The following is a 24,855-nucleotide window of genomic DNA, read 5'->3' on the forward strand; positions in this document are numbered from 1 at the left end:
GAGTCCCTTCTGACCGGAAGGGGAGTGAGAGATTAAGCGGCATTCATCAAAGTAACAACAGCCCATGAATATTTAGGTATAAATTAAACACATCATACCTGTGGTAAGCTGTCTTTGTGGTGCTGGCAGTGAAGCATAAGCTCCCTCCCTTTGCTCCACAAGAGCCACCAAACAGCTGTGTGATGTTAACCAAGCAGCCTCACTTTTCCTCGCCTGAGCTTTCGGGTCATGTTTATCTTGCAGGGTTGCTTTGAGGAATAGGGGAGGTAAGAGTGTCTGGCTGCTCTAACAAAAATATCCAAGGGTGCTTAAATGACAAATGTTCATTTCTCACAGTTCTGGAGGCTTCTGAGTCCAAGATCAAGAAGCCATACTTGGTGTTGGGTGGGGACAAGCTTCCTAGTTCACAGATGACCATCTTCTCGCTGTGTCCTCCTATGGAGAAAGGGCTGAGGGAACTCTCTGGAGTCTCACACAGACACTAAATTCCACTTCTGAGGCACTATCCTTATGACCTAATGCCCTCCCCAAAGTCCCCACCTTCAGATACCGTCACACTGCAGATTAGGTTTCAACATACGAATTTTGGGGGAGATACAAACATTGTTTATGATAACAGACATGCAAAGCATTTAACCCAGTATCTTCTAGAAGTTCAGAAATATTCTTTTTTCCCCCTCTGCCTTTCTAATATTATTGTGTGCGTTAGTCACTCAGTTGTGTCTGACTCTTTGAGACCCCACAGACAGTAGGTCACCAGGCTCCTCTGTCCATGGAATTCTCCAGGAAAGAATACTGGAGTGGGTTGCCATTCCCTTCTCCAGGGGATCTTCCTGACCCAGGGATCAAACCCAGGTCTGTTGCATTGTAGGCAGATTCTTTACTAACTGAGCCACCAGGGAATTACTACTTCCTTTATGTCACTTGGTCTTTCGTCTTTACCATTATCACAATGAAAAATGGTGTCCACCTTCCTCTCCTCTCTCCCCATCTGCCTCCACATTTATTGAGCTGCAATATCTTGGCCAGTGTGCTAAGTAATTGGGGATGTGGTAATAAGTAAGCTATAGTCCCTGCCCTTAGCACAGCCAGTCTAGTGAGGAAGCAGACAAACATGCAGTTGTTATGCCTAAGGTGTGAGAAGCGGGCACAGTGGCAGTCAAGGCGTGGTGTAAACTCAGATGTGGGACCCACGAGGGTTTAGGGAGGCGTCCTGAAGGACCTGAGTTTTCTGGTTGATCAAGTTATCAGATGTGGTGATGGGGAAAGTAGGGGAAGGAATTCCTGGCAGAAACCAGCGAATGTTTGAGAAAGCATGGCATCAGTAAGTTTGACCAGCTTAGCAAATGCAGGGTAGGTGTAAAAGACAAAGCAGGAGGAGCAGGCAGGTGCTACATCATAAAAGATGATTTTAAAAGGATGGGTCCCAGATCCACAGCATCAGCTTGGATCTTGTCAGGACTACAAATTCTTCTGCCCCACCCTAGACCCATTAAAGAGGAAAAGTTGAACAGGAATACGGGGCCTAGAAATCTTGGTTTAATAAGCGCTCCTGGTTATCATTTTGATGCATGATAAAGTTTAAGAAACCCTGTACTATGCCACAGTAAAAAAAATTTGGTTATTTCCCTGAAGGAAAAGGAACTATGGGAGGATTTAGATAAGACTATTGTTTTTTGCAGGCTAACTCTGGAAGCAGGGTAAAAGCGAGCATGATGGATGCACGGAACAGGTGTCAGTACTGGAGATAAGTCCATAGGGAGAGACAGGGAAGAAATTTAAGACTCTTGAGTTAGAATGTAGCATCCTTGCTGAGTGCTGGGCTTCTGAGAACGTATAAGGTCTAAGAGAAGGATTCATGTCTCCTGCCCACAAGGTGTTGATAATCTAGACTGACTAGATTCATTCCTTCTGACAATACATTCTACCAACCCAATAGAGTGCCATCCCTGTTTCTGGAGTATCTGCTACTCTTTGCAAGGGTAACTGTGAAATCCACTTGACTGATTTGGACAAGACCACAGGGAGGGTCTCCTTGTTTTTTATCCCCTTGCTTTTTATTCCCCATTGTGGAACTGTACCACAATGGCTGTTTACTATATATGAAGCAATGAAAGGTAGTGGTTACAATAGTAAAATAAATTGGATCATAATTTCTCTGGTACTGGTACATCCATGATGGCATTAAACCATGTAATTTATAAACACATTCTGCCTGGGCTGCATGTTGGGAATAGCACAAATCTGAGCCTTATTTACAATAGCAGTGAGAGAACTGCCCATTGAAACTGGTTTTCCGCTAGGCATTGAAGAGGGCCAGCCAGACTAGATGTTTCTTTCTGATAGACACATCCATCGCTGTAGAGAAAAGGTGCCGGCAGGAATGTAATTTGTCGGATAATGCTGGACCAGAGGTTGGATTCTGCCTTCATGCGTATTCTCCACGGCTGGGAGGGAAGGGAAAAGGAGGTGCTTCGCTAGCTGAGAGGAGGAGAGAAAGAAAAATTATTTTTTTTTCAAGATATTTGACAGCTATATCTTCCCGCCACCACCTTCCTTCCAAACCCATGCGGCTCCGCTTAGAGTCTACATAAAAGGAGTGACCCCCTCCATTTGTCTCTCGGTGCTTTCATTGAAAAAAGTCGCTGCACAGGACGGAAACGAGCGCTGCTGAAAATAGGTGCATGACTTGTTGAGCATACAAATCATTTCCCCGCTAGTCTCCCAGGGAGGGGAAAAAAAAATCCCTATCACTCTGCCTGCAGCCTGTGTTCTGCATTCGGGAGAGGAGGCCGGGGCCAGTTTTGGGCGCTCCCCCAGTCGTCCCCGCAGAAAACTTTTCTCGCAGGGCTGGCTCGGGCCGCTGGGCGGGGGCGCAGGCGGCGGGCGCCCGGTGTGCCGCTCTCGCGGGCCGCGGCCCCGACCTCGCGCCGCGCCTGTCTCTTTAAATTCCAGCTGCGCGGCCGGGAGACAGCGCCGCCCGGCGCCCAGGCCGGCAGGCGGCGGCTCGCTCGCGCTCCCGCTCCCGCCTGCGCGCCGCGGAGGGCTCGCTCGGCCCGCGGGCTGCTCGGCGGCGGCGGCGCGGGGCGGGGAGGCGCGGCCCGGCCGAGGAGCGAAGAAAGAGCGAGCCGGGCCGGCAGAGGCGCCGCGCCCGGTCCCGCGCCCGCGCTCGGCGGCCCCGGCGGCTCCCTTCGGGGGTGACGAGGATGTGCCTGGCTGCTGGCTTTCCCCCCCGCCCTCCTCCTTAAGACGATTTCCATAGTAACCTGATCAAGTGGCTCAGGATCGCAAACCTGAGGATCTCCGCGGCCCGCCGGCTTGACCTCAGTCAGGTAACGCTCGGATCTCGTCCTCTCCCCTGGCAAACGGCTGCTCTCCCTCCAAACTTCCTTTTGTGGACAATCGCCCAGCCCCACGCAGCCCGGGGTATTTGCAACAGCGTGCTCCTTCCCAGGTGCCTTCCACGGGTCTCCTCCCCTGCTGCTCCCCCAGGACCCACAAGCACCTTACTTAATATATATATATAATATATAATTGTATAATATAATTTGTATATAATTTTTTCTTGGTCGCCCCCTCCCCTCCTCTTTTTGATTTTTCCCATCTCTGCGCTCTCGCTGGCTTTTTTCCCTGAGACTAGTGATGGGGGCGCGGGGAGAAGTAGGGGCGGGGGTGGGCGGCCAGCGCGGTCCAGGGAGTGGCGGGCTCGGGTGGCTGGGCTCCGGCGGGCTACTTTGGGCATTTGGGCGCTGGGTGCGCCGTGCAGGGGTCGCGGGGAGGGCTGTCAGCCCTAGGGCGGCGGTACCGGGGAGCCCCGCGTCTCCAGACGGGCGAGCGAGGGACGCAGGCTTGGGGGCCGATGGAGCGCTCGGCTGGGTGGCTGGCGAGCGTCCATGCATCATAGCTCCCCTTCCTATTCCCCCGCCTCTCTCCGGGTTTCTCTCTTTCTCTTCCCCCCTTCCCATTTCTTTCTTCCTTTTCTCATCGCTGGCTCCATTATCTTCCCTTCCTTATCTCCCCACCCCCCCGCCTCGTTTCCCTTTCTCCTTTCCCTCTTAAAAGAAAGGGGAATGGTTTGTAACCTTTGGTTTTGCCAACATGGGAAGAGCGGTGAAACCTGCAGCGTGGCCACCTCAACCTGGTCGTTTCCCGACTCGTCTTCATCCATCAACATATTTGTTTCCTGAGTCTATTGATCTCCCTTGATTCTGCAGAAATGCGTTCTGAGCTGGGCGTCTGTATGTCAAATCAAGAGTTCGGCAGCTCGCTTCGGTGCTCACAGGAGGACGTGTATTGTAAGGACTGCTTATGTTTTAAATCCACATAAGCCGTGGGTGTAAAGAAATCTATCGGTTTTTTTTTAACCCCTAGTTTTTTTTCTCGAGGAACTTCCCTCTTAGACTGATAGACTCTTTCCCCTCTTTGATATTTAATTTTAGGAGAACCGAGAGACAGGTGTGTGTTTTTCTTCTCCCAGTTGATTAGGAACATGCAACTTCTATTACCTTAATTATCTCCTCTTTAAACCTCATTCAGTTTTGCGCTTCTTAGTCCCTACAGTGAGTCGATAGAGCATAACTAAGGTTCAGAGGCTTGCTTCCAAAACTCCAGGCTGGGTATGAAAACCAAGTAGGGGGCCAGGACATTGGGACCTGCCAAAGAATAGAAAAGGCGTAGCAACTCTAGTGTAAAATACATAACTAGATTCAGACTTCAGTACTGAAGACATGCAAATACAATAAAATGAGATTTTTGCTTTTGGTTCTTAGCATGTGTATAACCATACTAGGTAGGTATAAGTTAAAACTTACTTGGAAAACAGAGCCCCTATGTAGTACAGAACCCATTCAGCCTTGTTTATGTTGAAGTGATTTTCACCATGGTTTTATTTTTCTTTGAAACTTAAGATGTCTGGATCATGTGAAAACAAAGGGAGAAAAGGAGGATGACTTCGATTTTTACCAGAAATAGGATTTATATGGATTTCCTTTGTTTCTCAAAAGATCTACTTGTTATGCTCTCAAGTTTTCCTGAGGTCAGAATATTTCAGGGGTGAAAACAATGTTAAGCAATGATTTTCCTCCACTGTTTCAGTGGTGTTCAGAGTTTATACAGGAAAAGGTCTCAGTTTTTAGAGAGCCCCCCTTGCCTCCTTTTCCTTTGTCTGCACATTTGTTTTTAAATTCAACTTTTAATATAGAAAAAAGGATCTTGGAGCAGAGAATCAATCAGGAAGAAGAGAAACTACTGGTATAATGGAAACTAGACCAAAACCAAGAAAAGATAAATACTGCCACGCCACCTCACAGTGTCTTTGTTTTTAGCCAATTAAGAAGCTGCAGCTGTTCTAAATGGATTTTCCTCTGCTTAAATCTGTACCTAATACTTTTCGGACCTGGGGTCGTAATTATGCAGTTTAGATGAATATTTACAAAAGACTTAAATCTCCTTGCCAGTGATATCTGAAAAGCACAGTTTTTTTTCCTACAACGTTTTCTTCTTCTAGTGAATGCTGATAGTAGTAATGGTCCTATGTGATTGCTTGCACCTGACTTCTGATTTTTGGCATTCTTTAGGTTGGGTGGGTTGCTCCTGACACATTTACAAGATTCTCCTAGCATGCTTCTTGGAACTTGAATGTGCAATTAATTGTATGTACAATAAAATGTTCATTTTTGTTATTGTTCTTAGTTTAAGAGATGGCTTGCCCTTCTGGACATTTAATGTTTTGATGTGATTGCTTGTGTGTGTGTGTGTGTGTGTGTGTGTGTGTGTGTGTAAAGGATTTAATATAAAGCCTGTCCTGACTAAGCCTGTGTGATTTGAGGTTAAAAGGTATGTTAGTGACAAGACGTAAATTACTCTTGTTTATAGTACATGGATCCTAAAACTGTTTTCTCTTCCTTGTGATTGCATGTTTATATGGATCACTTAATGAAAGGTTGGGAATGTTATCTGTTTTATAATAGGAAAAATATCCCTCAAGTTTACTTAACCTCAAGTCCCCATTTTTATCTCAAGGGATTAATAGATATTTTTCATCTGATATTTTAATAGACTGTATTGCTGAGCACTGCTAATTACCAGGAATGTATTTTGTTAATTCTGACATTGGTATAAGACATCTCTCAAGTTGTTTGGAGGGCTGCAAGTGACTCATCCTTGTAACCCATGGCAACAGGAAATGGTTTTCCTGGGTGGAAGCTGAAGTGTGGACCCATATCCACACTTTGTCATCATTCAGGGACTTGACAGGAAAAGTGTGCTGCCTCTTTGGTTTGGACTGGCGTTGACTTTCTGACTTTAGTCAGAATAACAGTTCCCCCTTTGCAATTCCCTTTAGCTCCTCATTCACTTGAATATTCTAAAATTCTCAAAAAACAAGTTATATTTTTTAATTTAAAAGTGTTTATACAGAAGTGCATCTGACTTTGTGCATAGCTAGGATAATTAGGGTGAGAATAGCACCCAATCAAGCATGAGAGGCATTGTCAGCTTTAAAATGTTGAGAGTCGGGGAGGTGTGTTTGTAAATAGAAGCCAAGAGGCCAAGGTTACATTCTCCCTTCTCACTGTATCACAGAGTGCTTCTTGGAGCGGCTTCCTTGTTGACAGATGTCACTTAGCTTTGTTTTTCTTTCAGAAGAAAAATGGGCATAGTGATGTTTTTCCTGTTTTTTTGAATTCTCAAATATATGTGAATGACATGATCATGTACATGCAAGTGTACATGTGTAGAAGTGGTGGATGCTAAAACACACACACACACACGCTCACACACACGCACACATGCTCACACACGCTCAGAGGCAACAGACAAGACTTCTGTCTCAGGAAAGGAAGTGTTTCCTTATACCATTGAGATATGTGTAATGATGCTGAGTATTTCCTTCCATTCAGGAAAAGGCAAATACATTCCTCTGTTTTGTGGGTATGGGTAGTCAGTGCTCAGTGAGTAATCGTATAATTGAATATGCTGAATAATCCCAGCAGGTATCACCCTTTTTAGTTACAGGAATGCAAGTGAGGAATACATTTCTTTTTTCTTTTTTTTCTTTTTAAACCATTTAAGATCTCCTCCTCCCCTCCTCCATTTTTTGTAACAAAAAAGCAATTTTCTGTTAGATTAAGTGGACCTCAGGGTATGAAAAATCCCCCGAGCTTTCTGCTCAGACTTCATTTTTTCCTCCCCAGTCTGACTGTCAACAGCAGTGTGTGATATGTGCCTCAGGTGGTGGAGTTTCCACAGGTCATCCTTCTTCTCTGGCCCAGATGAAGTCTCAGGACAAGTACTTCAGTAACATAGATTCTGAATTCAGTGCATCACTCAAGCTGGTTATGTAACTCAGTGGTCTTTTTTTTTTTCTTTTTAAGCTCTAGGTCTTTATAATTATGTCTGTTTACTATTGTATTTCTCCAAACATAATTTTTAAAGTTAGCTTGGTCCCTGTGAGAATTTAAAAGCGGCTAGTTCATTATACAGTGTTTGTACAGTGCTCTTTTTAAAATCTGTGCAGCATTTTCATAAGAGCTGTGGCAGTTGTGACCATTGCTGGTGGTGCTTCTTTGGTTAACGGGGGCCTGGAGATGTCAAGGTCTGGAAACACTACCAGCAACATAGGGCCAGAGTTTTCTAGAGAGAAGACTGGAAGTTAGCGTTTTTGATAAGTGATAGAGAACAGTTCAGATATAGTCAAGAAAATTTGAAAAAAAGTTTCTATATTTAAAAATCTTTCTTTGTAGCTATTTATATGCAGCACTCATATCCAGCTTTCATTTTTTTTTTTTTTCCTACTGGGAAGCGCCATTGAAATCTCCAGTCTTACTTGGCTTTTGGTAGGTTTGAATGCATAGTGTTGAAGAAGAAATGGTTCCTTTTACATGCTTGTATTACAGTTACAAGCATGACCACAAAATGATACCATTAGTTTTTTTCCCGAATCAAAAGAAACATTTATGTTATTGAACTCCATCTTAGGCCACCTTATTAAGATGGAATCAGACACCAGGGCCGCCTGATTATAGTGATACATTTTAAGGCAGTATTGCACAGCGCTTAAAGACGTGGCTTCTTGAGTAGACTGTGTTGGGATTTGAATCCCAGCTCCGGCACTTACTATGTAGGTTACTTTTGGTACTTTTCCTAATCTGAGTCTTAGTTTCCTTCTCTGTAAAACAATTGTTGAAGGATTTTTGTCAAGACTAGCTGGAAGAGGGTGTTGCTGATAATACTGAGGACTGCTGCTGACGTCTAGCGCACATTCATTCATTATTATTGTTCCATTTTGACAACAGCGTTATCCGAAGTCCAGTTCTTTTTCGGTTGAGATTTTTCCTTCTGAGTCTGAATGTGCTTTATAATATTTGTCCACTTAAGAGCTGTGCCCTTTTCTTGCTCCCTCCCACCCCGTGCCACTTCCCACCTTAGCTTTTCCTGACAATTTCAAGGTGAAAATAATGATCAGGTGCCTGGGTGATAAGAATGCATTTATTTGGGAGGGTTTAATTCTCCTTATTTCCAGAAAAGCTTATTTTATAGTCAGTATAAACATTATCCATGGACTTTTTGAAAAATTCACAAATTGAAACTCAAACTCAGGATTAGCTCCAGTAGTGCTATATTACATCAGTTTAGAAAATGACAAGCATAAAACTTACGTAATGCTTCAGTTTCACAGTGCTGTTTGCTCACAAGCCACACTGCCTCTTATTATCCTAATGTAATCATAAAGCAACAAACTTTCGCTAAAGGTGTCTGAATAATTTTTTTGTATGAAGTCGCTTGAAGTCTCATTGATGAGAAAATGTTGTTTAAATATTTGTTTCATCCTTTTTTTCCTTTGTGAGCTCCAGTATAAAGAGCTGCATTGAGTAGGTCAATTTCTTTACATATTGAGAGGTTGTTCTCTGCAAACTGAATGTGTTGGGTTAGTATACCTCTTTTTTAAAAACTTTCCATAATGAAAAAAAATTTAAAAACCAAAGTAGAAAAGATAGTACAGTGGGTTTCCAAGGACCCATCGTTCCACTGCAACAAATTAGGTGACAACCTCTTAAGAGCCTTCCTAGTTCTGTGATTCTCTGACCATGGAAATTCTGATTCCTTCTGGTTTTGAGAATCCAGAATATCTGCTTCTAAATAATATTGACACTGTTGTCAGGAATATTGATACTAAAGTGATAAGGTTATTATAACCCTGAGAATTTAATGGCAGGTGAACAAAATGATACATGAGCAATGTGTTGGGATTAGTTTGGTTCAACAGACATTTATTAAATATCTCCCTCAAAGAAGTTAGGGCTTCCCACAGGGCATGGTGGTAAGAAATCCACCTGCCAACGTAGCAGATGTGGTTCGATCCCTGGGTTGGGAAGATCCCCAGGAGGAGGAAATGGCAACCCATTCCAGTATTCTCGCCTGGGAAATCCCGTGGACAGAGGAGTCTGGCAGGCTACAATCCATGGGGTCGCAAAGAGTCATACATTACTGAGCATGCACTCAAAGATGTTACCCAGCAGGATTGATCCCATATCACCATATTTAAGATGAAATTCCCTGGTGGTCCAGTGGATAAGTCTCTGCTTTCATTGCCAAGGGGCCATGTTCAATCTTCCTTTGGGGAACCTAACATCTTACAAGCCATACAGTGTGGAGAAGGAAAATTGTTTTTAAAAGAAATTGGGCTATAATAAACAGTTCTAAAACTGTACTGAACACTTCCATTTGGAAGGTTATTTTAAGATAGTAAAAGCCAGCTTCCAAGACGGTCCCCAGTGATTTTTGCCTTTTGCTGTTCATTCTCTTGTTACTTTTGCACATTTATAGGGTTTTTCTCTGTGACCAGTGAGATATGGCGGATGTGATAGTGTGTGACTTGTGTGGCTAAGTTGTAAAAGACATTGCCCCTTGTGCCTTGCTCTCTTGGATGACTCGTTCCGGGAGCAGCTGGCTACCATGTTGTGAGGATACTCAAGCTGGCCATAGAGATTCCTATGGCAAGGCAGGGAGGCCTTCTGTTGCCAGCTAGCACTGCTCTACGAACCACATGGAGCATCAGCCTTGGAAGAGGGTGTTTTTAGCCCTGATAAAAGTCTTCAGATGACTGCCGTCCTTGGTAAAACACTGATTGTACCCTTTTGAGAAACCACAAGCCAGAACCACCTAGCTAGGCCACTTCTGAATTCATAACCCATAGGAACTGCATAGGTTATTAAGTGTTTGAAAGTGCCAAATTTTGGAGTAATTTGTTATGCAGCAACACTATAAAAACCTTAAACCGCCTCAAGTTTGTTAGTATATAAATAGTTATGATTGTTCTTTAGGTAGAAGCATCAGTAGAATTCTAGCTGTGAGACTGCTGTTTAAATCTGCATTTAGCACAGTGAATTTTTGGCATCCTAGCTTCCTTTTAAACTTTTAACTCCTTGGAATGAATCTTCTGTGGACATTATCCATAATTAAATGAGGGCACGAGGCATGGTGTCTCTTCTTTCATTAATTGCTCACCTGGAACCTAATCAGCATTTCCGTTTGGCAATGGATCTGTTTAAGAGGGTGGGGCTGGAGGTTGAGGGCTGGGACGTGCTTTAGCTGATGCTCAGGTGAACTTTAGCTAGTATTGTAATTTACTTTGAGTGTGTGTGTGCTCAATTGTGTCTTCTCTTTGTGACACAATGGCCTATGGCCTGCCAGGCTCCTCTGTCCATGGGATTTTCCTGGCGAGAAGCCTGGAGTGGGTTGCATTTCCTTCTTCATGGGATCTTTCCAACCTGGGGACTGAACCCATGTTTCCTCCTCTGGCAGGCAGATTCTGTACCACCAAGCCACCTGAGATTCCCCAGTTTACTTTCAGATTATCCCCCAGAGAGTTCCCCCGACCCTCAGACACGCAGGAAGACATTTAAAATTTTGGCTTTCATTGCCAGAGAAGTTTTCCTTTGTTATCTTCTGAACCAGGCAAGATTAAAGTGCCTCAAATAAAATATGCCCCAATGAGGCCCTGGTGATGTTACCTAACGTAGCCATTCTTCATGGATTTGTCTGTACTTCTGGTCTTTTCTGAATATTGTTAGACTCAGACAGTAAAGCGTCTGTCTGCAGTGTGGGATACCCAGGTTCGATCCCTGGGTCAGAAAGATCCCCTGGAGAAGGAAATGGCAACCCACTCCAGTACTCTTGGCTGGAAAATTCCATGAATGGAGGAGCCTGGTGGGCTACAGTCCATGGGGTCACAAAGAGTCAGATATGACTGAGCAACTTCACTTCCCTCCTTAAGCATAGTTCTGGGTTGTACATATCAAACTTTTTTCTCTTAAGTTTAAGGGAATCTAAAAATTGTATATTATTATGGGAATAAAAGATTCTGTATAACTATGACATTTTAGTACATACAAAATGACATGATTCAGAAAACCAAAAAAAGACCGTAACCTCACTTTTTACTTCATGGATCTGTTTAATGCTATCTACATAAAATTATCATCCCATAAAAATTTAAAGGGTGACTGAGTTAGAGACCTGGGTTCAATCCTTGGGTTGGGAAGATCCCCTGAAGAAGGAATGGCTGCCCACTCCAGTATTCTCACCTGGAGAATTCCATGGACAGAGGAGCCTGGCGGGCTACAGTCTGTGAGGTCACAAAGAGTTGGACATGACTGAGCGACTAACACGCATACAAGTGGATATTAGGCACTTGGAGAACAAGAAGAAGTAAGGTTTTCGAGCCTTTATATTGGCGTGAATATTATTTTCATAAATGAACCATTAGTCTTATGCTTTGGAGCTTAAGGTTTTAGTATATTTGCTTTTTGTCAGGTAGGGTTACTAATAGGATTGTTTTGCCTCTGAGAATGTTTTCAGATCCAAGTTTTTCTCAGTATAAAACAGTGATGGTGTTCACTGACCTGTACCAATATCATGCTCTCTGGGAATTGAAATTGATTTTTTTTTTTTTTTTTTTTGGTCCTTGGTATGTGCATTTGCTATTTGAACAAGCATCACCTGGGATGGCTTAGGAAAACCAGTAAGTAGATGTTCAGAAATTAGTTTTCAAGATATCACAGATGAGTTGCATCACAAGCCTCAGGAGAAAAATAATGAAGTCGCTAGGTCGTCTTGATATTTTTATGTTTGAGCACAGTGTGTGATAAGAACTACCTTTAGAACTGAGGATAAGCAAAATGTCTGGTTTTTCTGTTCTTTTTGAAAATGTAGAAATTAAACTACTATTCATTGCCGGTCAAAAGGCTATATGGCAGATGTGTAGTCTGGGAGTGTTTTCATAAATGTCTTCTGCTAAGCAGGTTTTTGTTGGATAATGTGACTCATCTTATGTGCTTGTTTTATGTTCTTTGCACACTTGATGTGGCTTTAATTTATAAAGTAAGCATGATTTTTAAAAGAAAGTTTTAGGTATATGTTAATTACTTTCTGTACTGTGATGAGGATAACAGGGATACAGAAATGAATAAGATAAGGTCCTTGCCCTAGAGGAAGTTGGGATGTGCTTAATTAATTTAAATTTCTTTTCAGAGTATTTAGCTGCTTATTTATGGTGGACTTTACAAGTTAGGGTTAGGCTGCACTCAAGACAAAATCCAGTTCAATTATGTCACCATAATTGAGAGTTATCCTGAGTTCTACACTGTTAATGAATGCTAATACTCTTTTGAAGGTCTCCTATGTATGGCCTCAATAACCACAAAGGCTTTTCTGCCTACAGCAGATAAACTCTCAATAATGTCACAGGAAGTTGCATTAAAAATTCTGCCATTACCTGTTTTTTAACTGACTAGCTAGTTGTGTCTGTTCAGTGTATTCCCTGTAGGGCAAATGTCTGTATCATACTTGGGATATATATATATATATATATATATATATATATATATATATGCCAGAACGGAAATGTGTCTTATGAATGTTTAAGTAAATTTTCTGATATTTGTGCTTTTTGCTTGCATGTTCTAAGAATTGAGGTGGGGATTAGATAGTATGTTAGAATCCCAGACATACCTGAATCTGTTCTGTCAATTACCTTTGTGCCTGTGCAGGGCCCCCAGGGAAGATAAATGCAGGCAATAGCAGCCAAATGGTAATCAGAATACCACTTTATTAATTGCTTGAGCTGGGGCCGATTACCCTTGATGCAGGGCTCTTTGGAAAGAAGTGGTTTGGAGCACATACTCTTGGCTTGAGTCCAAATATATATGTATTTAGTCTTGCTATGCTCTGGTCTAGCCATAGTTTGGGAAGGAAGTCAGGAAGAGGAATAAATGATCATGTCCCAAGAGGGGTCCTAATTTCAACTTAAAAACCATGTAAAACTAGGAAGGAGAAAGAGAGAGGGACTAGATCTCGGTTTTGTTCTCTTTAAAGCATGGTGACCCTGCTCCCTCATAATTAAACTCCAGTCATTGTTTTTCTGTCTGACCTACTAGAAGAGCAATTCCTCCTTTGAAAGGGGTGGACAGAGGAGCTCCTGATGAGGAGGGAGAGATCCAACTGGACAGATTCATCATAGTCACAGTCACTTATCTGAAAGCCTAGGGACAAGAAATATTTCAGAATTTGCACTTTCTTGTGTTTTAGATAGAGGAGTGTATGTGTGTGTATCTATATGTATATATATCATGTAACAAACCCAGTGTGACCTGTGACAACTTCTCTTGGCGTAACATATAACTATTTCCGTAAGAAAATCCTTGAATATTCAGAATAAGTGAGCATAGTGGACAGAATAATACCCCCTTCATAAAATGTCCACATGCTAATCCCCAGAGCCCGTGAATACATCACCTTTCATGGCCAAAGAGGACTTGACATTTGTGATTAAGGTTTAAGGACTGGGAGATAAGGCCATGATGCTGGGTGGTCTGTGTGGGCCCTGTGTAATCACAGGGGTCCTTGAAAGCAGGGGACCTTGCCCAGTGGTGGTGGGAGGAGGAGGTGTGGTGATGGAAACAGAGGTGCTACCTGGCTGCCTTCAGAAATGGAGGAAGGGGGCTGGGGTGAAGAAATGCAGGTGGCCTCCAGAAGTCAGCAAACACAAGGAATCACTGTCACTTCGAGCCTCCAGACAGGAACGCCGTCCTGCTGACACTCTGGTTTTGGCTCAGGGAGCCCACTGTTGCACCTCTGCACTCCAGAACTGTAAGACAGTAAATTTTTTAAGCTACTGCATTTGTGGTAACTTATTACAGCAGGTGGTACAAGACTAATACGGGCTTCCCTGGCGCCTGCAATGCAGGACACCCAGCTTTGATCCCTGGGCTGGGGAAGATCCCCTGGAGAAGGGTATGGCTACCTACTCCAGTACTCTTGCCTGGAGAATTCCATGGATAGAGGAGCCTGGCGGGCTACAGTCCAGGGGGTCGCAGAGTTGGACACAGCTGAGCGACAGTAACACGGATGCAATGAGATAATGACTATCGCCTTGTTTTACTTCAGGTCTAGTTATGCGAAACCTTTGGACTCGCAGAGCTTTTTAGATTATGAATTGCACTTAGGAATTGTGAGCCTGTAAAAGAAATGGAAAGTCTTGATGTTTTAACTGGCTGACCTTACGGTGTTTGAATTAATCATGGGATGAAGAGTTCTTAGGAGGAAAGCCTTTTAGTTGTTATCATCTGAATACTCGAGCCTCTGGTGATTTCTTTGTATGCGTGTCCATTGCCTCCACAGACCTTACACTGGTTGATGATGGCTCCGGCCAACTCGCCCCTGTGGATCTTGGTTCACCTTGATTTAGATTAAAGTAATATATATGGAGGGACTCAAACTCTGAATGTAAATGTTTGTGGTCCTTGATTGGTATTTATTACTGGGCAGCTGCCTCCTGTCCCTCCTTCCTTGTAGTGGGGTTGGAGGGGAAATCATACCGCAGGATGATTTTGTGAGTGTGGCTGTGGGGTTGCTTCTTCCTTCTGGCTCTGAGAAATCCATCCCCTACATTACAAGTCGCTAGTGTTGGTGTGGCTGCAAGGGACGTGGCATCTGGGATGAACGTCTCAGCACAGAAAGGCTGCATGCCTTGGGCTCATCCACGGACCCCCATTCTCAACCATTTAATTACATTAAGTGAGGAAGAAACGTCCATCTTCTGCTCCTTCTCATAGCAGAATCCAGGGAAAAGTCTATGTATTTTGAAATTTTCCCAGAAAATAACCTGCAAAGTATAAAGCATACTTTAGAATACAAGGCAGCAATTCGCGCTCAAGAGGCAATATTTGTTTTATTTTGTTGTGAGGCTGCGTCCTTGTAGTAGATGCCATGATTCTGGAATTACTGTAGTTGTCTGATACACGTTTGAAGGTTATACCTTCGGTGAAATGTTTCAGCATGATGATGCTAGCTCTGATTCAAATTAAAATGCTAACATCTAGCGTGTACCTCACACTGTCCTTGATCTATAAGTGAAACTTCAGGAACATCATTTCCCTGTTGATTCCTTGGCTCATGTGCTGGGAGAGTGAGTGTTGCCTTGCCTGGTCCAGGGTGGTGTGGGTGTGTGGTTGTGTTATTGTTTTTCATTTTTCTTCTAGAAAATTGGTAGATTTTAAGCTGTGGTTTACGACCAAATACGTGACTTTAAACGTTTTTTCTCACTAAAGACTATATCTCCTCTTTGTCCTCACAAGCACATCACCCTTACCCATAATACAACCCTCCTTTTCTTCCCCAACATTTTCAGTAGGATACATCTGAAATCTTTTCTAAGCTTCTGATGAAAGTGATTGTGAATCAGATACAACCTTACAATGTACCCAGACAAAAGACTGTGTTGAGACTTCATGTCTGTATCATCAACAACAAGATGGCTAGTTGTGCAAAGTTTAGTGCCCAAATGAAGATCTAGAATATTGGGAATTCCAGAGAGAAATTTTATTTGAAATCTGTCTTAAAATTTAGCAGTGATATATAATCATAAATTGGTTTTCATGCTTATAGACTCTACTGAAATTACTATAAAGTAGTTTCAGAACCTAGGGAATGTGTTATTCTTCATACCACAATGTATTAGGCTTTGGGCTGTGTTCTGGGTTGTAACTGGCCCGAAAAAGGATCTAGACTTTGCCCTTAATGAGTTTATGCTCAGCAGGTAAGGTAAGCCTTGAACAAAGAAAGAGGTAGGAGGCTAGTTCTCTGGACGACTAATGTGTGTCCGTGCAGAAGAGCAGATAAAGGAGGGAGGGAGGCTTCTTCCAGATGGGAAAATACAGTGTGCTTGATGGAGGAAGTGTCATTTGAACCATGAAGGTCAGGAAACCATTCATGCAAAACTTAATCCGTACCATCGCATATGGGTCTCCAGGACCTAGCTCTGCCTCCTCTTGCCTCTGGCCACCTTCACCTTCCACTCCAGCCACAATGAGCTGTTCATAGGGCCCTACAAGCGCCATGCCCTTCACACCTGGGGTGTACGCTAACAGCTCTAGTTGCTGTACAATGAGAGTTCTATGTTGAGTAATTTTTTTTTTTTAAACTCCTCTTAAGACATAGATGTGACTTTCTGTAAATGACATCTTCCTGGTTGTCCAGTCTTGCCATCCACAAGGTCCTGGAATTCCCGAGCTTATATGTAGGTGATGTTGTTCAACTCCAATAATGCCACTTACACCATCTTTGCTTATTTTTTGAAGCATCTGTCCTGCTAGAGGAATGACAGAGAAAATAGTTGTTCTTAAGGATCTCACTGCTGGAGAGACTAACACAGTTTTAATGCGAAACTTCCACAGCCGTACTAGACTAGTGACGAGGACGCCTGGGAAAGCAGGAGTGGGAATGACCGTCCCTCCTGCTGGTGGGGCCTCAGGGATGAATGCCCAGAGAGGAGAGGCTCAAAGTGAGTCATGAAGGATGAGTGGGAACCTGCCAGATGGACACAATGGAGGAGGATGTTTTGGATGCGACTCTGCAAGTGTGCAAAGACATAAGGGAGCGTGAAAAGTTAGAGCACAGTCAGTCCTCACCAGAAAAATATGTGTTGGGGATGGGTGCATAGTGATGAAGCTGGAAGGGCAGGCAGCTGAGAAAGTGTATACATTCTAGATCAAGGAGTTAGTACTTTATTCTGCAAGTATCAATTGTGGAAGGATGTTAAACAGGGGAGCCTTGTGTCTAATTCCCTTCGAAAGCAGATACCAGGATTATAGTATCTTAATAAAAAAAATTGTTCAGTGCAGCAGCAATAAAGGAAAGTGAAGTCGCTCAGTTGTGTCCGACTCTCTGTGACCCCCTGGACTGCAGCCTCCCAGGCTCCTCCGTCCATTGGATTTTCCAGGCAAGAGGACTGGAATAGGTTGCCATTTCCTTCTCCAGGCAATCTTGCCGACTCAGGGATTGAACCCAGGTCTCCTGCAATGCAGGTGGATGCTTTACCTTCTAAGCCACCAGGGAAGCCCTACCATGTGTCAACTAAGAGTTGAGGCTTCGCAATATGCTGACACTTATTATAGGTGGTGTGAGTGGGGGCAAATTATGTAGCTTCTCTGCATCTCAGTTTCTTTATCTGCTTAGTGGGCATGATAATACCGCTGTTGCAGAATCGATGTGAGAATTAGGTGAGTTATTGTTGCTAAAGAACCCAACTATTATACTAAGTCCACAATAATTAGGTGTACATTTACTATGCATTTTGACTTTATTAAGAATAAAGACTAGATGTCCAGCAAGAACTTGGAGTGAAAACTGAAAGGGTCCTTAAAAGTCAGTTGCACCATGTATTGTTCTGCGTGCTAAGTTGCTTCAGTCGTGTCCCACTCTTTGCCTCAGACCGTGTGTACTGTAGCCCGCCAGGCTCCTCTGTCCATGGGATTCTGCAGGGAAGAATACTGGACTGGGTTGCCATTTCCTTCTCCAGGGGATCATTTTTCTGACCCAGGGATTGAACCCACCTCTCTTAAGCCTTTTGCATTGGCAGGCAGGTTCTTTACCACTGCACCACCTCGGAAGGCCATTTCAAGTTTCTAATAAAAGCCAAAAGCCATAGGCTGAATGTTACATATGTCTTGAAATCTGAGATGGTCCTGTTTACCTGCCTGAAGAAGGGTCCTTAAGAAAATGAGATGTGGTAGGAAGCAAAAATGAGGCAGTCTGTGGCAAAGAGTTTGTGTGGGGCCTTGACCGGGATTAGCCACATTTGGGTGAGGCTTTTGAAATCCCACCACCCCACAGTCAGCAGGATTGTGTTGGGATATCAGGAAATGTGGCGTCTCTTCACGTGATGCAGTCAGCAGAACACAGGGAATGTTGGAGATTGAAAGAGCTGCCCTTGCCGTGACTCAGTTGGTCCAGAGAAACGTGAGCAGAAGCTGCTTCTGCTGCTGCTAAGTCGCTTCAGTCGTGTCCGACTCTGTGCGACCCCATAGACTGCAGCCCACCAGGCTCCCCAGTCCCTGGGATTCTCCAGGCAAGAACACTGGAGTGGGTTGCCATTTCCTTCTCCAATGCATGAAAGCGAAAAGTGAAAGTGAAGTCTCTCAGTCGTGTCTGACTCTAAGCGACCCCATGGACTGCAGCCCACCAGGCTCCGCTGTCCATAGGATCTTCCAGGTAAGAGTACTGGAGTGGGGTGCCATTGCCTTCTTGGAGCGGAAGCTAGGGCACCAAAATGATGCAAGGGCTTGGCGTGGCTTCTGCTGGCCTGGCCGAGCAATTATCAGTGAAATGTGGATACCCGCAGAAACGTGCGTTTGAATGGGCACTTGAAAATCTCTCACATTTCCATAGGTTTCACAGTTTAGCTGATAGTAACCACCTACATGTAATAAATCTTTCTCAGAACAGAATGAGAGGCAGGTTAATGCTTCAACTGGTGGAGGTACTGGTGTATGTAGTAGTAGCACAACGCATTTCACAAGCACAAGCATTCTAACAGTTGAACTCCCGTATACCAAGACATATTACATGTATCATTGGTCTTTCTGTTAGTGGAAAAAATCAAATGTTTTTATAAGATGGAAAGATGGACTGAGACTTCCTAGCATTTTATTAATTGATGATTACATTTTTCTTTGCTGTTTTGAAAAGTGTTTTTGCCTCCCTTTTATTGTAGCAAGATTTTAAGGTAATAACCATGATAATTTTTTTTTAATGTGGGGTGTGACTTATTTTTTTAACTGGAAGGTAATTGTGATGTAATGTTGTGTTTCTGCTGTACATCCAAGTGAATCAGCTACACGTATACATATATTTCTTCCCTCCTGCTCCTCCCTCTTCTCCCATCCCACTTCTGAAAGTCATCACAGAGCACTGTGCTGAGCTGCTGTCTGTGTTGCACATGGTAGTGTATATATTGGAGAAGGCAACGGCACCCCACCCCAGTACTCTTGCCTGGACAATCCCATGGACGGAGGAGCCTGGTGGGCTGCAGTCCATGGGGTCGCACAGAGTCGGGCACGACTGAGCGACTTCACTTTCAGTTTTCACTTTCATGCACTGGAGAAGGAAATGGCAGCCCACTCCAGTGTTCTTGCCTGGAGGATCCCAGGGACGGGGGAGCCTGGTGGGCTGGCGTCTGTGGGGTCGCACAGGGTCGGACACGACTGAGCGACTCAGCAGCAGCAGGGTATATATGTTGGTACTCCTCTCAGTGTGCCTCACCTTCTCCCACTTGTGCACAAGTTTATTCTCTGTGTCTGTGTCTCTGTTCCTCTTCTGCAAACAGGCTCATCAGGACTGTTTTTCTAGGATCCATATATATATATTAACATATGATATTTGTTTTTCTGGGAGTAGTTTTGTTTCACTGACTTTCCAGGGAAAATTGAGATGTCCCTAGTTCATCAGGTTAAACAGCAGGGCTTTTAAATATTTGTAACTTCTCATAAAATCTGTCACAGGTAATACAAAGATGAAGTCAGGCCTTGGTCCTTCTTGCTAAGCAGTTACTATAGATTGAATGATGAATAACTGTTACTCTGCCAGTCACGTGACTCATGAGTTCCAATGGAAGGCACAGTCTGGAGAAGTCTTTAATGACGAGTTGGTGCTGCTAATGAAGGAAGTGGTTGGTAAATTGCAGCTCCAAGCCCTTGAAAATTAACCTCTAGCACATGTTATTAGTTTCATTTTTTGCTTAGAGTTTAATTTTTTGGGTAAAGCAGTTTATTGTCCTCTAAAAGATACTTAGAAAAATGGCTTCTTTTGGGGTGCTTACCACTGCCCCCAAACAATTTCCCGGCGTCTATATTACGGCTGCTTTTCCCAGGCATAAGTGGGTTTGCATTCTGAACCCACTATTAGGGCTTTTGTTAGGAACCTGTATGGATTTATTTGTAGAGGAGGACACGTTGAATTGGACCTCAGGATTAAATGAATTCCATGAATTAGAAGGATGACCTTGTAGACAGAAAGAGACTTCATTATATGCCTTCCCTGCTTTCTGTGTAATAGATTTTGTTGCATGCTTCATATTCAGTCTTTGAGTGTGTGTGTGTTTTACGTTGAAAGAATAGATCGAAATTCAGCACCCTGACAGTGGACAATAAATGGACTGAGTTCTCATTGTGAAGACTGTAGCACTGCGTTTCATTTTTCCTCCTGTCATGCTCAGCAAATAAATAATCCCATTTACATTTCAGTCTCCAAACATGCCTGTGTCTTTGGGCATCATGGGAATACCATGTGGGCAAATGCGGTTATGGTTAGAATCCTAGTTTATATGGATTTTTATTTCTTGTGTGTGTCGCCAAGTAGTGTAGAGTCTGCTCTTACACAGGTATTAAAGCTTAGCTGGAGCGAGAGAGGAGAAAATAGAGGGGGAGGAAAGCAGTAGACTGCCAGGGCCTGTTTCTCGTGGAAACACAGTTCATAGCCGGCTGTTGCAGGGGGAGGCTTTGGAAGCTGCAAAAGGATCAAACCAAATGGCAAAGTTTTAACAATTTACCGCTAATTGATTGACTTTATGTAGAAGGAGATGCAGGTACATGCTCTTACAGCCTACTGTCTTTTATTTATTTGTTTTCTTGCTCAGTTTATGTGACTTCTAAACCAGATTCATTCGCTGCCTCTCCAGAGTCGTTTTATTCTGTACAAGGCCGGATTGATTTGACCAAGGGCTGAGTCTCCATGATAGCTAACTGTGATGATGGGGGATAAATTAAAATCGCCTATGGCCAGGATCAGACCATCTCCAGGAGGTAATAGAAGAGTCCCTGAGGCCTGGCGACAGAGTGCTCAAATTCTATTTTCTACTTTGGTTAAAGCTAGTTTAAAATGGTATCATTTAAAGTACATGGGATACAATAAGTCATTTCCTCTCTACAGATTGTTTATAGGAAATCTCTAGGAAGTCCTTTTGCTTTATTCTGAAGTACTTTAGCATATGATGGTTTTAAATTTGGAAGGCACGTGGTACATATATTTGCTTCAGTGTACAGGTAGCTAAACTGAGGCTTGGAATAAAGTGCAGTGGTTTATTCAAATTCAGAACAATGATTGGTGATAGAACAGAATTAGAACCCAGCTCAGCTAGTGTAGAGTTTTGAATTGGCATCTGTGATTAATCAGGAAAGGCATGTAGTTGCTAAGGCCATGGGTAGGGATGCTATTTCTCATTACTTCTGGGGCATTCTCAACCATAATAGGGCTTTAATTATATCTGCAACATTGGGGGAAGCATGCATATTTTAAAATTAGTAATGACATTTAAGGGAAAAAAGCATGATCTGCTTATTAGGGAGGCATGGATGGAAGGAACAAATACATCTTTTTGCAAAACAGTTCTGCTTATGTTTGGGGTCAGTGTGTCTCATCCTTTGACATAGGCTTCTGCAGAGTCTATAGTGGTGATAAATTATAGTTCTGTGATGTAGTCTCCTCCTTCTGTGCATCACAATGAATCAGGTATGGAAATTTTTGTTTCCATTCTCACCGTAAATGATCATTGTGGATAATTTACTCACTTTTTTTTTCTCAGGAGTGTATGATTTAAAGTATCATCATAGTTTTTTTTTTTTTTTCATTCTCGAAAGGGACTAATAAAACCCGCCTCTGAAATGAGTAAGTATATTATCATTGGTGTTGAAAGTGTTCAAATAGAAATGCTTATCCCATCCTTGAGTAAAGATATATTATCTTCAGCACAAACACTGTTAATAGAAGCATTTGAATGTGTCCTTCAATCAGCTCAAGATCACTGTATAGCTAGGGTTCAATCAAACACCACTTTTAATCACTTAATTACAAAAAAGCAGATCAGGTTTTCCTGCCAAAACAAATGACTGGGGAGGACTAATTCTGTAAGTGTACAGCCCTGAATAGTTCCCCGCTTCACAAGGAGTCCTTTGAGAAAACCCTGCAGACAAGGTGAAAGTTGTATAAGTTTCAGATTTTGAAATGGTTGCTTATCAGTTTGGGAGGAATTTGGGCATGTTGGATTGTATTTAGAAAAGAGAATTCTTTTGGCCTTTCTTCCTTCCTCGTGCCTGCTACTGAGTCCCCGAATCTCCACGTTTCCCTTTGTGCAGTAACCTTTTCTCCCCAAGTCTTCAGGGTCCTGAGGCTGAGAAGGCCCAGAGCGCACACTCTCCGTGTGGCGATGACATCATCCGTTTGTCGTGGCGACGGTTTCCTGGTCCTCAGCAAAGACCGGGCAGCCTTTCTGTGGTCTTTTTACAGCCGGGTAGTTGTATATGTCTTTCGATATTGCTAGAAGCCCCCAACTTACATCGTTTTGCACAGTTAGTAGGGTAAAGTTCACCTCACTGGGGCCCAGGGAGGCTAGAGGTTCGCACAAGCAGGTGAGTCCTGCAGTGGAAACACGCGTGCAGGTTGGTTTGCGTCCAGATCTTTTTGCATTTAAACTGGGACATTGAGAAGTGATACAGTTGCCAAGGTGAAATAATCTATTCGTCTTCCTGCTTACAGTGCAGTCTCAATTACAGTGGGAAGCTGTATCTCACATACAATAAATATCTTTTAAGGCTGCGAGAGTTGAGAGAGCAGCGCTATTCCCGACCTGAGACTGTTGGAAGCTTGTTCCCTGCTTCTACTATGTAGTGTTTCCTCTGTCACCAATAAAGCTTCATATTACATCAGTCAAGTAGTGGAGGTTGACAGGATTTTCTCATGTAAACAGCTTAGCACCTTGCTTGGGAACGGGAGCATACAATACTGGGAGTGCATATACTGTAAGGGGCTCGTCATAACCCCTGCTCTTTTCTCTCTGCGTTTGTGTTTCCCTCTGGGTGTGGAGGCAGCATGGCTGTGCTGAGGTGTGTCGCTGGGTCAGCATTTGTAGGGCAGTGCATCATTTCAAGTGAGTGTCAGCAGTCTCTCTCCCCTAGCTAGCAAAAATTCCTGTTTGGATGTTAATGGCCCGAATGGGACGTGGTCCTAAAGGTTGAGGAAGAGGCAATACCTTTTTTTTTCAGGGAGGCACACCATAAGGAAGACTATAAACAGATGCGGTCACATTCTGAAATGCAGTGATAGTGACCGCCATGGCGAGTCAAGGGTGGCGGCTGCAAATAGTTATCATGGGACACTTAGAGTAATGTTGATCAGCTTGAAGATGGAAGATAGTGAATACATGCTGTAAGGTTCATGGGGCTGGTCTATGGAAACGAGAGAATCACTTGAAATCTCACATTTCACATGAAAAATGAATGCAGATTTTTCATTCAGCTTCCTAATTTTTATGTTATTTGCATTATTAAAACATGAGTGACATAGAAAATCTAGAAATAAGGATCCTGTCTATAGTGGGAATTCCCTCTAGTGCACATCTCTGGGTCATTCCCAGACGGTTTTTATACCTCAATTTAAGTCTGGGCCACTGAAAAAAAATCCAGAAGTCTAATATAACCTTTCAGAAGGACAATCCAAACAGACTCTGTGGTGTTTGATTAATATCTAAGCAAAGAAGCAGTGTGGAATAGAATAAGGAAAATGTTCCAGTGATCATTTATATTTTTTCTATGGCTGCTATTAGGTTATAATGGAATTCTTTCCCCTGTCAGTGAAACACAAACAAAAAGCAAATAAAAACCATTCTTTCTGATAAGAGGCTGAGTCTGAGTAGCAGGAATAAGCCTAAGAGCCACGATCTGGTCCTGGCTGAGGCGAGGCTATAGTTAGCCAGTCGTGTCCGACTCTTTGTGACCCTGTGGACTGTGGCCCACCAGGCTCCTCTGTTCATGGGATTTTCCAGGCAAGAAGACTGGAGTGAGTTGCCATTTACTTCTCCAGAGGATCTTCCTGCCCCAGGGATCGAACCTGAGTCTCCTGTGTCTCCTGCATTGTAGAGGGACTCTTTACCTGCTGAGCCAATGGATACTGGCTGAACCACACAGGAATGTGGGGCCTTAGGCAGATCCGTAACTTAATTGCGCTTGGGTGACTCCATAATTAATTGTCACATTATGGAGCTGCTCTTCAAAATTACAGCAGGTCATCAGGCATCAACCCGACTGTCCTGGGCTGACTTGTTATCCTCCCTTCAGTTCTCCATGTTTGTTGGTGAAATTAGATGGTTGCATTCAATTAGATGTTGTTAAACCTCTTTTTTTTTTTTTAATTTCCTTCAAGAGGCCCAAAATATAAAAGGAGAGTTCAGTTTGCAGATGGACTGGGGCTGAGTTCCAGTTTCCCACCGTCCGTTCCACATACACACTGCAGCCGAAGATCCAAGGAGATCCCTGGAGCACAGTTTGAAAACTCTGACATTCCATGAGTGTGTTCCACCCGTCGCTTGCCTGGGCTGGAATCCCATGCCACATCTCTGTATCCGGGAGATCATAGGCAAACCCATCCTAGCAGGAGGAGGATACAGTCTCATCCAGGATGTTCCTTGGGGGCTTCATCTTTTTATTTGTGCCTTAACAAAAAAAACCCTCATATTTTGTCTTTCCATCT

At 43.4% G+C, this 24,855-nt stretch overlaps 1 long non-coding RNA gene across 1 annotated transcript in view; it reads left to right on the forward strand.

Moving 5' to 3' along the window:
* The window catches only part of LOC108636125, a 70,810-nt gene continuing 49,053 nt past the window's right edge, over window positions 3,099-24,855 (forward strand). Inside the window, exon 1 of the long non-coding RNA XR_001918149.1 lies at window positions 3,099-3,332. This is a non-coding gene — a long non-coding RNA (uncharacterized LOC108636125). The remainder of the gene's footprint in view (window positions 3,333-24,855) is intronic.

The sequence above is a fragment of the Capra hircus genome, chromosome 5 (genome assembly GCF_001704415.2).
Source record: "Capra hircus breed San Clemente chromosome 5, ASM170441v1, whole genome shotgun sequence".
Classification (NCBI taxonomy): domain Eukaryota; kingdom Metazoa; phylum Chordata; class Mammalia; order Artiodactyla; family Bovidae; genus Capra; species Capra hircus.